This window comes from Cetorhinus maximus, chromosome 12 (genome assembly GCF_964194155.1).
Source record: "Cetorhinus maximus chromosome 12, sCetMax3.hap1.1, whole genome shotgun sequence".
NCBI classification, from domain to species: Eukaryota; Metazoa; Chordata; class Chondrichthyes; order Lamniformes; family Cetorhinidae; genus Cetorhinus; species Cetorhinus maximus.
The window spans coordinates 45,802,353-45,815,181 of NC_135890.1; the positions used below are offsets into that span (position 1 = coordinate 45,802,353).

At 41.9% G+C, this 12,829-nt stretch overlaps 1 long non-coding RNA gene across 3 annotated transcripts in view; it reads left to right on the forward strand.

The window, feature by feature from the left end:
- The first annotated feature begins 5,300 nt into the window (after positions 1-5,300).
- The window catches only part of LOC144687414 (uncharacterized), a 29,938-nt gene continuing 22,409 nt past the window's right edge, over positions 5,301-12,829 (forward strand). For 2 of the 3 annotated variants that reach the window (XR_013578135.1, XR_013578137.1), the window contains exons 1-2: positions 5,898-6,134; positions 6,730-6,924. This is a non-coding gene — a long non-coding RNA (uncharacterized LOC144687414). Of the gene's footprint in view, positions 6,135-6,729; positions 6,925-12,829 lie in introns of all 3 variants that reach the window. The other variant, XR_013578136.1, reaches the window with a different exon arrangement.

Consider the following 12,829-nt stretch of genomic DNA (forward strand, 5'->3'; position numbering starts at 1 on the left):
AGGCCTGTTAAAAACTAATTAAAACAATTAAATGAGCTGCCCGTCCAACCTTAAGGTTGGCGAGTAGATGAAGAGCCTAGGCGGCTTTCGCATATTTCACGGAACCTCATCCACGGACGGGGTAAGGTTTCATGAAGTGTTTAAAAAATCAGTAAAATTTTTTCCAAAATTTCATTAACATGTCCCAGCTCATGTGACACTGTCACACGAGGGGACATGTTTCAAAAGTTTAAAAATCCTTTATTTAAAAGTTTAACATTGAAACAAATCTCCCTGAGGCACCTCCTTGCCTCACGGAGATCTCTGCGCTCTTTAGCGCGCATGTACGAAAGAGTGCATGGAACCACTCAGGGAATACTCTCCCCGTCCACACAGGGAGCGCACAGCACTTCCGGGCGAGCATCACGATGGGCGGGCCTTAATTGGCCCGCCCACATAAAATGGTGGCGTGGACCCAATCGCGCCCACCCCAGCACAACCACCCTGACGGCCATAACCTCATCTCCTTTATACAGGTTTCTCCCTTTTTAATGTAAATCCCATTTTCCCAATATGTCTTTTCAACTCTACTTTTCTAATAATAAAAACCCTTCATAGTATGAATTTTAACAGTAAGCTTTGGGAAAAATAAACACACTGTTTGGCTTCTTCTGGCTAAATGTAACATTTCCCCACCTCTTTTGAAATTCAAATTACCCTGGTTTATCTAAAAATGCAACATTTCCCTTTACACCTCACATTCTAAAACTTCAGCCATGTTTACCTATTTAACATTTCAAACCTAGCTTCTCTTTTTGATACATCAAAGCCTTCTGACCAGCTGCCTTTAATTCAATTATGTCTCACACACAAATACACACACAAAAAAAACCACACACAGACACACCCTACTCCTATCTTACAATGAATTCCAATAACATTATGAAAATTGTTATATTATCCTAACAGCTAGGCAAACTTGATGGCGTATTACAACAAAAACAGAAAATGCTGGGAAAACTCAGCAGGTCTGACAGCAACTGTGGAGAGAAAAACATAGTTGATGTTTCAAGTCCATATGACACTTCTTCAGAGCTGGAGAGAAGTAGAAATGTGATTAAATTTGTACTGTTTAAGGTGGGTGGAGCAGGTGAAGCTGGATAGAAGGCCAGCAGTAGGTGGGAGTAAAGAAGAGACTGATAAAGATGTCATGAACAAAAGGACAAGGGAGTGTTAATGGTAGTGGTAAGGGCTAAAAAAGGTGCTGATAGTGGCAAAGGTTTTTGTTCGACATCTTTATCAATCTCTCCTTGTCCCTGCCTATTGCTGGCCTTCTATCCAGCTTCACCTGCTCCACCCACCTTAAACAGTGTAAATTTCATCGCATTTCTACTTCTCTCCAGCTCTGAAGAAGGGTCATACGGACTTAAAATGTCAACTCTGTTTCTCTCTCCACAGATGCTGCCAGGCCTGCTGAGTTTTTCCAGCATTTTCTGTTTTTGTTTCAGATTTCCAACATCCGCAGTATTTTGCTTTTATCTTGATGTGATATTAATTTAACCTACATTTAGTATTTTATCAGGCAATACTTGCAGAATGATTTGCATGTGGCCAGTTCAACAACGGCAGTGCCATGTGTTTGCCTCTGACCTCAAGCTGTTTGCCCATCTGGTGGTTTATCACCGCCTCCGTGCTTTAACATCTGAGTCAGCAGATGGAGATTGTACACTTCATGCTGCAAATTGTAATTTTTGCTTTGAGGGCACAGATACAGTTGGAGTGCCTTTATTTAAGTTTGCAGATTTTTTACATGTTGAGGGGAGAAAAAAAAGCCTGACTATTGCTGCATTTAATGGCGGAAGAGTGATTTGTTTAAAGCCAAATAAATATTGAATACCCCAGCTAAGTACTGAAAATTCCCCAAAATAGAATGTGCTTATCACTGAAGTATGTGAGAAGGCAGTCTGCAGTCTGTGTCCTCTGTGCAAATGTGCAAATGTTGCATCTGTGCTAAGGAATAAGAAATATGTGAATACTGTTTATTTAAATTAAATAATCTTAACAGCAGGGTCTCATTTAAATAAATCTTGATGAAGACCCATTCAATAATTGTTCGGCTTCACTCGCTGGCCAGCAGATGGAAGTGGGAATTTGGGATGGTGAATTGATTCAGCTGATTTATTCTTATGAGGCCCAACGATAAATTTACTTCAATCCTCAGGCCTCTTCATTTGGACACGTGGAGGGGGGCACATCCAGGCAATCAGTGGGTGGAGAGGTTCCACATCGCTTGTTGTGTTCAGTCATTGAGGACTGTGGATACCCTCATGGTAAGTGATTAGGGATGGCTGGGGACTTCCTCTCAAATGTAGGGGGGAGGTTTAAGGGATCCTTGAGGGGCCTGGGAGAAACACTCCATGGCCCACAAAAAGCTCAAAGAGAAGGACATTTATATCTTGACCCCTTCTGATCAGTTGGCTCCTGTGCCATAGTTCAACTATTGGGCAGCAGACAGTACCGTACTCCCTTGGTTCACCATTACTATTACATTGCAGAGCAATTATATCACCAGACTGTGACTTTTACATCTCAACGAGCCCACAACCTGCTTTAAGCACCAGCCTCATTGACAGCCTCAATCGCTGGTTTTAATATTATGGCAATTTAGAGGCAGGATTTAAAATTACAAGACTTAATCCCCTCTGACCCTTTCCTCCCGTTGGAGGAATTGGAGGGAGGGGGTGGCAGGAATGCCAGGATGGGTAAAAGCCGAGACTGTTGTCTCAGGTAGACAATGAATACCAGCCGGGCACCTGTGAACATTGAATGAAGGGGGGAAACTAAAGGCAGAGACTTGAATGAATGACCTGCACTTCCCTAACAAAAGAGCAGAAATTTGAAACCAGAATGGAAAATGCTAGAAATGCACAGGTCAACCAGCCTCTGCATAGAGAAAAGAGAACTTAAAGTTACAGATGTGGGGCTGAGTACTGATGAAGCGTTACCTGGCATTTACTGTTTCCAGTTGCTGCTACATGTTTCTGTTTCCAGTATTTTCTTTTTTTAATCTCCCATTCCTCTCTTTGCCAAGGAAAGAGTGTGGCAAAAACGATTCAAACTCAATGAAACGGTAGCCAGGAGAATCCCTTGGAAACGATCCCGCTCCTTTGGCATTACTTCACTGGAAGACCTGCTGAAGCCCACTTTTATGCATGAAAAACTGGGAAGTTTCCAGCACACATCTAGCTAATAACAGAAAGCTGGAAATAGCCAGCAGATCGGACAACATCTGTGGAGAGAAAAAGGGAGTTAACGTTTCAAGTTGAATTTGGGCCTTTTTCCAGCAGTCACCAACAGTCCCTTTATGGATTGCAGGTTGGAAATGCTTGCAAGCTCCAACTAGAAAAATTACATTTTGAATCTGGGCCTGAAATGAAGCTTGTGATCTTTTCCAACATTGCCAAGGCCCTGACTAATTTCGCAGTGTCCCGAATACAAGTGCAGATTGGGTGCAGGCCTCTGCACCGATAAATTGATCGTGTTTCTTATCTGCTGCTTATTTTTTTAATTTTGTGGGCTTGAGCTTTTTGTTAGCATTGTTGCCCCGGTGAATGCTTGCAAATCAGAACACCAGATCTGTTAGTACCAGTAACCAGAGATAAATTAATGGGAAGATAAACTTAAACTTTGTCTGTGTTCCTTGAGGCTCCTTGATGGTACACGAGAAGACAGTTGGCTGAACATTCCTGATATAGGACATCTGCTGTTATGGAACATGAATCATGACAGTTGCTCCCTGATAATGTTTGTGAGTTGAACTGGAAATCTGATTTTAGACAAAAGGGCCATAATTTCTACGGTGGTGAATAATTGCAAAAAACTATATTTCCTTGAAAAGAATGGACTATTAATTAAATAAGTAACTGAAATATACAGTGAAAATAAATAATTTCGATGAAACTGTAATGCTGTTCCTCTGTCTCTTCTTGAGCAGTAAACTGGCAGAAGATTCACCTGTCCGGGAATGCGCAATTATTGTGCAGAATAAAATCCTGGTTCACTGATCAGTTAGGGTAGACTACCCAAATTCTTGGGTAGTTTTTTGTCTGTGCCACATGAAATCTGTAAAGTCCTTTAACAGTGTGAGTCCTCAAAAAGGATGAGTCATCCACTCCAGGAGGTACTGAAGATGAAAATCCACTCGGTGTGGTCTCTGCTTCTCCATCAGAGACGGCCCCAAAAGTCGAACCTGCCACTTAATTTCCTTGTGCGGGGGTCCTCCAGGCCACTTGATTTTCCGTTGACTTTCTGCCAAGAATAGGCATGTGTTGACCAATGGGATTTAAATAAGGCCAACTCACCTTGCTACCTAAACAAGCCTCCCAGAGTTAAAATCGGAACCTCAGATTCAAAAATATTTGACTATCCTACAATTAAGTGAACAAAGCATCCTAATCTGTGTTTGTTTAATAGCTCAGTTCCTTTTCCTGAAGCCTGCAGTTTGAATAAAGTAGAATCAACATATGTATTGAATTCAGTTGGAATGCGGTTCTGTTTTTAAGCTACAGCTGGACTTAAACTCTTTGGCGCTGATTTTGCACATTAGAATGCATCACTAGCATCCTTTTCCTGAGTGATCAGAGAAGGTTATATCAGGTCAGTGTCCTGTTTCCACGTGATGTGCATTTCCAGGCTGGGACAGATGTGAGTGGGGCATGCATGCCTGAAGAAGACACAGAAACATAAATTCATTACAATGATACCAAAGCTGCAATGCCTTCCAAGCTATTCCCCTTCATTAACATTGCTCATTAGAGAGGTAAGAAAATGTTAATAAAACTCTGTGGTTGGCAGTTGCCATAGTGTCCCTGGGGTGCATAACTTATTAGAGAGATAGCAATTCTTGTGTATGTTATTGAAAGGGAGTCTTGATAATAGGTTGCACTGCGAAACCAGCAAATTTTAAAAGCTTATTTTTTTCTTTCTCAGCTGTTACCATTTCCCTTTGCACAATAGGTGTTTCCCTCAAGGGCCTATTGTACTTTGGTTGCTTGAAGGAAGAGGAGATGGGTGAGGAAAACCCTTTGGATGCTACAGAAGTGAAGCAACATTCTAGAAGTAGAGTTGGTACCTGCCATTACACTGGCAACAGATTAAATCAGCACTAACACAACTACATATATGGAGATGATGGGAGCGATTCTTTTGGAGGCTCCAAGGCACAAGAAAAGTGGTAACGTTCTGCTGAAGGATCTGCAGGTAATATCATGGCATTGGTGGCAGTGAAGGTGACAACGATTATAAACTTTTCTTTTGCCTCTGACTCAGAAATAAATGCCAGACCACAGTATATCAGTATGCAATGCAAGAGCAAGCCAGGCAATAGAGAATAGTTTAATACTTTATCAAATGGTATATTCCCAAAGTCTAGCGTGACATTGTGGCCACTCATATGCTCCAACACAGAAGAGTACCTCTTAAACGATTCCTAATTTTAAAAAAATCCTAACTCAGATCAAGTCTCATTCACTCATCACTCCTGTGCCCTCTGATCTACATTGGCTACATGTTCGACAATGTCTCAGTTTTAAATTTCTCATCCCTGTTTTTGAATCCCTCTCTGGCCTCATCACTCCCTATCTCTGTAAACTCAACCAGCCCTACAACCCTCTGAATTAACACTATTCCTCCAATTCTGGCCTCGTGCGCATTCTCGATTTTAGTTGCTCCACCATTGGCAACCATGCTTTCAACAACTTATGCTCTTAGTTCTCTAGAATTTCCTCCCTAAACCTCTCCACTTCCCTCTTCTCCTTTATAATACTCCTTAAAACCTCTCTTTGTCCAAGCTTTTGATCACTTGTATTAATAGTGCTTTGTGTGATTCAGTGTCACATTTTGACTGATAGCACTCCTTTGAAGTACCTTGCGATCTTTTACAATGCTATATTAATGCAAAATTGTTGTTGTTTACTGCAGCTATGTTCAGCTTGTGTGTGGCAGAATATTGCAAGTGAATTCCTGATTTTCCAGGCAGCATAATGCTTTCATTTCAAATCAGCACCAAATCTTGTGCAATACTCAACCTGTGAAAGGTTCAATCCTCAGAAGACCAAACGTGTGCAACTCATGACCTGGACACCAGTGGAGAACAGGTACGAGGTGCATTCTACCAAGGCTTCCATCACTGAGTAAACCACTGACCTACTAAAGCATCGAGTTTGATGCTGTGACAGGTCAGAGTGCATCCTTCATACAGCCCAGCTAACATTTCCAGGATATTTGTAGCATTCTGCATTCTCCATAACCTGGTAATTGAAAGTGACATGTAAATGGAGCAGCTGCAGTGAAAGGTCCTTTGAGGATCAGCTGAAAGATGGTGCTGAGGCACCTGAGGAACCTGGCAGACAGTTGCAAGTGTAATTTGACAGATATTGATATGGTACACCTTATCCTAATGTCCCCGTGGACCCTTTGCAGTTCCAGTCCTCTTTGCATCTTCCCCATCCCCTGCAATAATTCACAGACGAGACCTGTGCCACCATTCTACATGTCTACCAGACAGAACACACTTTTTGCTGCACACATCTTTTCCCCAACCACGCTCTGCCGCTCCTGTGCCAACATGCTTCATTTTCCAAACTGTGATGTGCCTGCTATCGAAGACCATCTGTTTTTTTGATTACCTCGCCTGCTGATTTTTCTCACTGCAGTCCGTATGGCTAGAGTTTCTTTTTATTCTTTTCACAGGATATGGGCATCGCTGGCTAGGCTAGAGTTTGTTACCCATCCCTCACCGATCTGGAGAAGGTGGTGATGAGCCGTCTTCTTGAACCGCTGCAGTCCATGTGGTGTAGGTACATCCACAGTGCTGTTAGGAAGGGAATTCCAGGATTTTGACCCAGCGACAGTGAAGAAACGATGATATATTTCCAAGTCAGGATGGTAAGTGGCTTAGAGGGAACTTGCAGGTGGCGGTGTTCCCATGTATCTGCTGCCCTTGTCCTTCTAGATGGTAAAGGTTGTGGGTTTGGAAGATGCTGTCAAAGGAGTCTTTATGAGTTGGTGCATCTTGTAGATGGTACACACTGCTGCCACTGTGCACTAGTGGAGGAGCAGGTGCCAATCAAATGGGCTGCTTTTTCCTGGATGGTGTTGAGCTTATTGAGTGTTGTGGAAGCTGCACTCATCCAGGAAAGTGGATAGCATTCCATCACACTCCTAACTTGTGCCTTGTAGATGGTGGACAGGCATCGAGGAGTGAAGGGTTGAGTTATCCACTGCAGAATTTCCAGCCTCTGACTTGCTCTTGTAGCCACAGTATTTATTCACTTCGCCCTTGCTGTTGTTTAGGAGAGTGACATTGAGGGGCTGGGTGGTGTATGAGGTGCATCTGGTTCAGAAGGCCCTGCCACAGCCTTACCTGCAGAAAGTGGAGAATGCCATCAATTGGTTGCTATTACAACTTATTGCCAAGCAACTTACATTAAAATTCTGGCAGGAAACTGCTAGTTAATGCGAGCTTTTATGTCAACGATAATGGCCTGGATTTTAATTTTCAGTGGTGAAGTGACTGGCATGGCATGGATTTCACTTTTCATGGCATTAATTTCATTCTGGCACCAACTAGAGGGGATATCTGGCATCCAGTGATACTGATGTCATCAAACAGGCTAAGTAGCCAATCACATTAAAGAATTCTCATAGCTAGCAAACCTGGAAGTAACAATCAGGTTTTATAATTGTTTTCAAAATAATTTTACAGAAAGCAAAATAAAGATTGGAACTTACACATGGGATTAAGGTGGAGCTGAAATATCATAAATAAACTTTAAAAATGGTATTTTAAAAACATATAGAATATTTATCATGGAATGAAGAAACTTGACATTCCCCAAATATAAAATAAAATTTTTAGGGCCAGAGATGCTACTCAGCAGTAATTATGACTTAATATGCCATTAAAAACTCAGTTACACGTCATTCAACAAGGTGTAACCTTTTCAAAAGTTTTTACAGTGAAAATAATAGTGGAGAAAGTGGAGGTTCATGTTAATTCAGTGATTTTTATTGATGTTTAGCTGCAAGGACTTCAATAGTGCACCTGGTGGAACAATGGGGAATCACTGACAGCGCCCTTTGCATTTTTGTGCATTTTAGCTGCGCATGTGTGGATGTCAGATGTTGCTGTCAGTTTCAGAGTAATGACAGCAATCACTGACAATTTTGACATCAATGCAGCCATAAAATTTGGGCCATTGTGACTAAAAGACTGGAGAGTGAAAGCAGACAAGTGTTGATCAAATCCTGCACTGGAGCCTTGCCTCCTGCTTCTTCATCCGAGTCCTGGCATTGTTTTTCAAATGACTGCTCCTTAAAAGGGGAAAGAAGACATAGCTTGGCCAGGCCTCCTCCTGTCATCATCATCATCCACCTCCATCTGGTTATGTGCAGAAAGTCAGAGACAGAGTAATGCATTGTGTAGTTAACTTTATTAGCTAGTCATATCCTGAAATTGTTGTGCTATCTGCAGATAGTGGAAAGACACTAACATGCAACATGCATGTACTGCACAGGGAAAGAACTGGCAAAACATTATGTAAACATAGAAAGCTGGATGTGCGTATGAGCAAAGACATGTTTAGGGAATCCACTGGTCATGGAGAGAGAGCTAAGGGCAAGAGCAGACAATTTTGAAAAGCAGCAGTCATGTCAGGCCAAATGTGAGGCTGGAGTAACTGGGACACCAAGATTATGCATTGTTAACTTCAACCTTACTGAGCAGTCAGGAAATGAGATGGAAGAAAATAGCCAAATAATGGGAAGGCTGCTTTAATTAGCAATTAATATTTATGGTTAAAAAATGAATTCAGTGCTAGCATCCACAAATAATTATCCACCCTGTCTTCGTGGCAATGTCAGGCACCCTAACTCATAAAACCTACGTCTTGATTCAATAAGCAAGTACTGGACGTCTGTCTATGAGATGGAAAGTGCCTTAAGTTCAGCACAACTCACTTTCTTCAGTTCCTCCTGGGGATATAAGGAGCTAAAAGAGGCTCTTGGATAGATTGCCTCTCCGGAAACCATGAGCTTCTTGGTTGTGATATTCTGACAAATCTTTTCAAGTCCCACTGTTGTTTTGTTTATTCCAATTCAGAACATTTTATACTTCATCTAAATTTCGCTCTCTTGTGTAAAGCCGTTAAATAAATCAGTGAGAACTGTAACCTTCAAGCTGTAGGGGGTTTAATGCCCTTTTTCTGATCTCAGCAACAAATACACTGATTTCAGCAAAGCCCGTAAGCCATATGGCAGAGAATTCCCTCATGAGCATCATTTGCAACTTATTGTTTTGAATTGATCTATCTCAGCACTGATACAGATCCGTGAAGTGAAAGTATACTGAGTAGTGTAGCAGTAATTTCAGCAAGTCTGTCTTAGTTTATGAAATGTGTCAAATTGTTGTTGAGATGTTTGGGAAACTCCTTATGGAGGAATATTTTGGGTGTGTGGGAAGGGAATTATTGTGTGTGCGTGTGTTTGTATATGCGTGCGCATGGGTCTGTCTATCTGTGTTGGGGAGGATTTTCTTGTCTGGGTGCCTTAGAGCACTTTTGATATCAATGTACTGCTGATCTATGAGTATAACATAACCTGCATTGTCAGGTCAAACTATATTGTAGGTGATCATTGGACCAGTGGTGAATTAGATGAATTTATGCTAATTTATTATATTACAGAAACTAGCTACTTAGCCTTGGTTAATACATTTAGCCTAGTTGTTGGTGCTGATAGAACATTTAAAATTAAAAAAACGGAAGTTAATTTGCCAGGGAAACCAAATTGAAGTTTGAGGTCTATTGTGCCTATGACAGCTCTTTGAAAGAGCTGTCAATTAGCCCACTTCCCTTCTCATCCCCCATAGACTGGAAAATTCCTCCTTTCCAAGTATATATTCAATTCCTTTAGAAAGTTACAATTACATTTGTTTCCACCAATCTTTCAGGCAGTGCATTCCAGATCATAACAATTCACTGAGTGAAAACATTCTACTCATTTTACCCTAGCTCTTTTTTAAACAATTATTTTAAAGCTTAGTGAGCAATCTCTGTTTTTTTATTTCAGATTTCCAGCATCCACAGTATTTTGCTTTTCTGTTCTTTCTACTTCCTTTAAAATGCGGTGATGGAAACCATCTGATCTTGAGGATGTGTTCTTTTTTCGTACCATTATTTTCTTCATTATTGTTTATTTTGTTTACATTAGTTTTGGTGAGCCCCTATTGTTCTTTGTATCTCTCTCAGTTGTCAAGATTATACTCTTTTGCATTTTTGTATGCTTATTTTTTTAACATTATGTTGTCCCTTACCTCTTTTGTCATCCATAGCGTTTTTTTTTTGGCAAGTAGACCTCTTGCCTCTTTGAGTATAAACTCTTCAGAGTATTTGCTCATTAACTGATTTACCTATGTTACATTGGACAGTCTCATGTTCATTCTGTTAAAGTCATCTTTACCTAAATCTAGAATCCCATTAGATCTGCTTTTTTACACTTCCAACATAAAGGAAGCAGGGGGCTCTGTAGCACTAAGGAAACTCGGAAATAAGTGCAATGCCTCTGTCAGTGGCTCTTTAAATCAGTCACAGTATTTATATTTCTGGGTTTCCTGACTAAATTGAGCGGGCGTGATGATGACCCACATTAATCGATTTCAACTCCCAAATTTAAATGGACACTGCAAATGTGAAATTTGATGAATTTTGGAGTTGGAAGCAGAATAAAAGAAATTGACAGAATGGGCTGCCCATGTGCAAAGGCTGTGCTTCACTTTAGTGATGACTCCCTGGATCTGATACTGGGATGGGGGGTGGTGTGTAAGGGCTCAGAGGGAGATGCTGTACCCCGCTGACAGGAGGAAGAAGCCAGAATGTGGAATAAACTCCATAGCTGGAGTTTGCCCATGAGGTAACCAGCAGGAGCATGGTGCCATGGTTGCGGATTCAGTGCCGAAAGTAGTTTAATGACCTAAGTAGAACAGAAAAGATAAGCACATTGCCAACCCCCTGTACTCTTCCTACTCAAACCTACTTCACACACCACCCTACCTTGCTGGTACACCCATCCCTCTCTGGTGGTGCACTTCCTCACATCCACCGCTACTCTGTCATTTTCATACAATGTCAGGCCTCTCCCTCATAGTCACCCTCAACAAATGCTCTCCATCTGTTCATTCATAAGTCTCTATTCCCCTCTTGCAGGAGAAGAGAACACAAAACATGAGGGAGAGACAGTGAACCAGTAGCCTTCAAATATCTCACAACTGATCCTTGTAGATGGGGAAGTGCTGGACATCAGTGGAGTCTCAGTAAGTTTGCTCATCAGAGACAGGGAGATTGGGGACTCCCAGCTACCTGATGGTAGAGTTAAATATTGGACAGTCATATGGCATACAACACTCACTCATGTTGATATGATGTCAGCAATGAATGAAATATGATCACGTGCATAATGATCACATAAAACGTCCTCACCTCAACAGTCCTAATTCGTGTCTTTAACCTGCTGGAGGGCCTTCTATCCACCTGCAGGAGGCAGTGCAGGAGAATATTGATGACTCCTCAAAAGAGGTCACTCTCTCAGGGTACACCATCACGGAACTCGTGTGGTTAATGAATACTCCCAGGTGAACTGGGGGTGCATTAATTAGCGCTTGTGTGCAGTCGATGACTTCCTGCTCTGTGGCGAGCCAATCAGTGAAATAAAGCCGGGTGTCCGTTCACTTTGACTGCCATGATTGGTGTATAACTGCTGGCCCTGGAAAACAAGCCATCAGCCACTTTTATTCTGCCTCTGTACAGCATGCAATGTCTCTGGCAGAACTGTGGAAGGATCCGGGTCAAGGAAGTTGAGCCTAGTGGTGAGTTTGACAATCACTAGTAAAGCATGGCCACCATGTCCACTTGGCTGCAGGTTTTGGGCTGCAAATGCCTGTCACCATCTGACGTGGGACCCTGAGACATTGGTGTTCTGACATATCGAGAAAGCTTATCCTCAACCTTTGGAACCCATGTGGCAGCAAGAGCCTCCTGTGAGTTGCACCTCTCTGCTCTCTCCTGTGGACAGGCAGGTTTGTGAGGAACAGACCCCTGCTGCTTTTGCTGCTCCTGCTGGTGCTTTGCTGCTGCTCCTGATTCTGCTGGTCATCTTGGTCCTTATCTGAGGTCCAAAGTTGAACAGCATAAGTGGCATCTGTGCTGATCTGATGGATCAGAGTTCCAAAGTGCAGTCGGACATACAAACCTCCAAGGTTGTCAAAGTTATATCACACGACAAGAACAAAGCCTTTCAGACAAGTAAACAAGAAAGTGGCAGTGAAGTTTCAGTACTCCCGACGTATTGTCTTCAGCCCCTCAAATGGTGCTGGCACTCACCAGTGCTTTCATTGGCAACTTCTGGAAGCCGGGAAACCTGCAGACCTCCTGTTAAATTGTAAAAGATATATTAATATCTGTGTAACTGAGCGATTAAGAGATTGAAAGAGGGTTGAATGCATGCAACACTGCAGCTAAATGCAGAAGCCAGTGAACTGGACACTTCTTAATGCAGTGTCAATTTCCCCAGTTTTAACCCTCCCACCTGCTCCTAAACCCATGTGCCCCTGCCCATTAAAATTCAACCCTCAGTAGCTGTTTTATATTTCTCCATTTTAAACATAACTTGATCATATTTTGATTGCTCTTAGACAAATGTTCTAGCTTAAACAATAGTAAAGAGTAAGATCATGGGAAAGTGCTAAATGAATAAAATGATAAAATACTGAAATTATAGGGAAACTAGAGATTAGTGA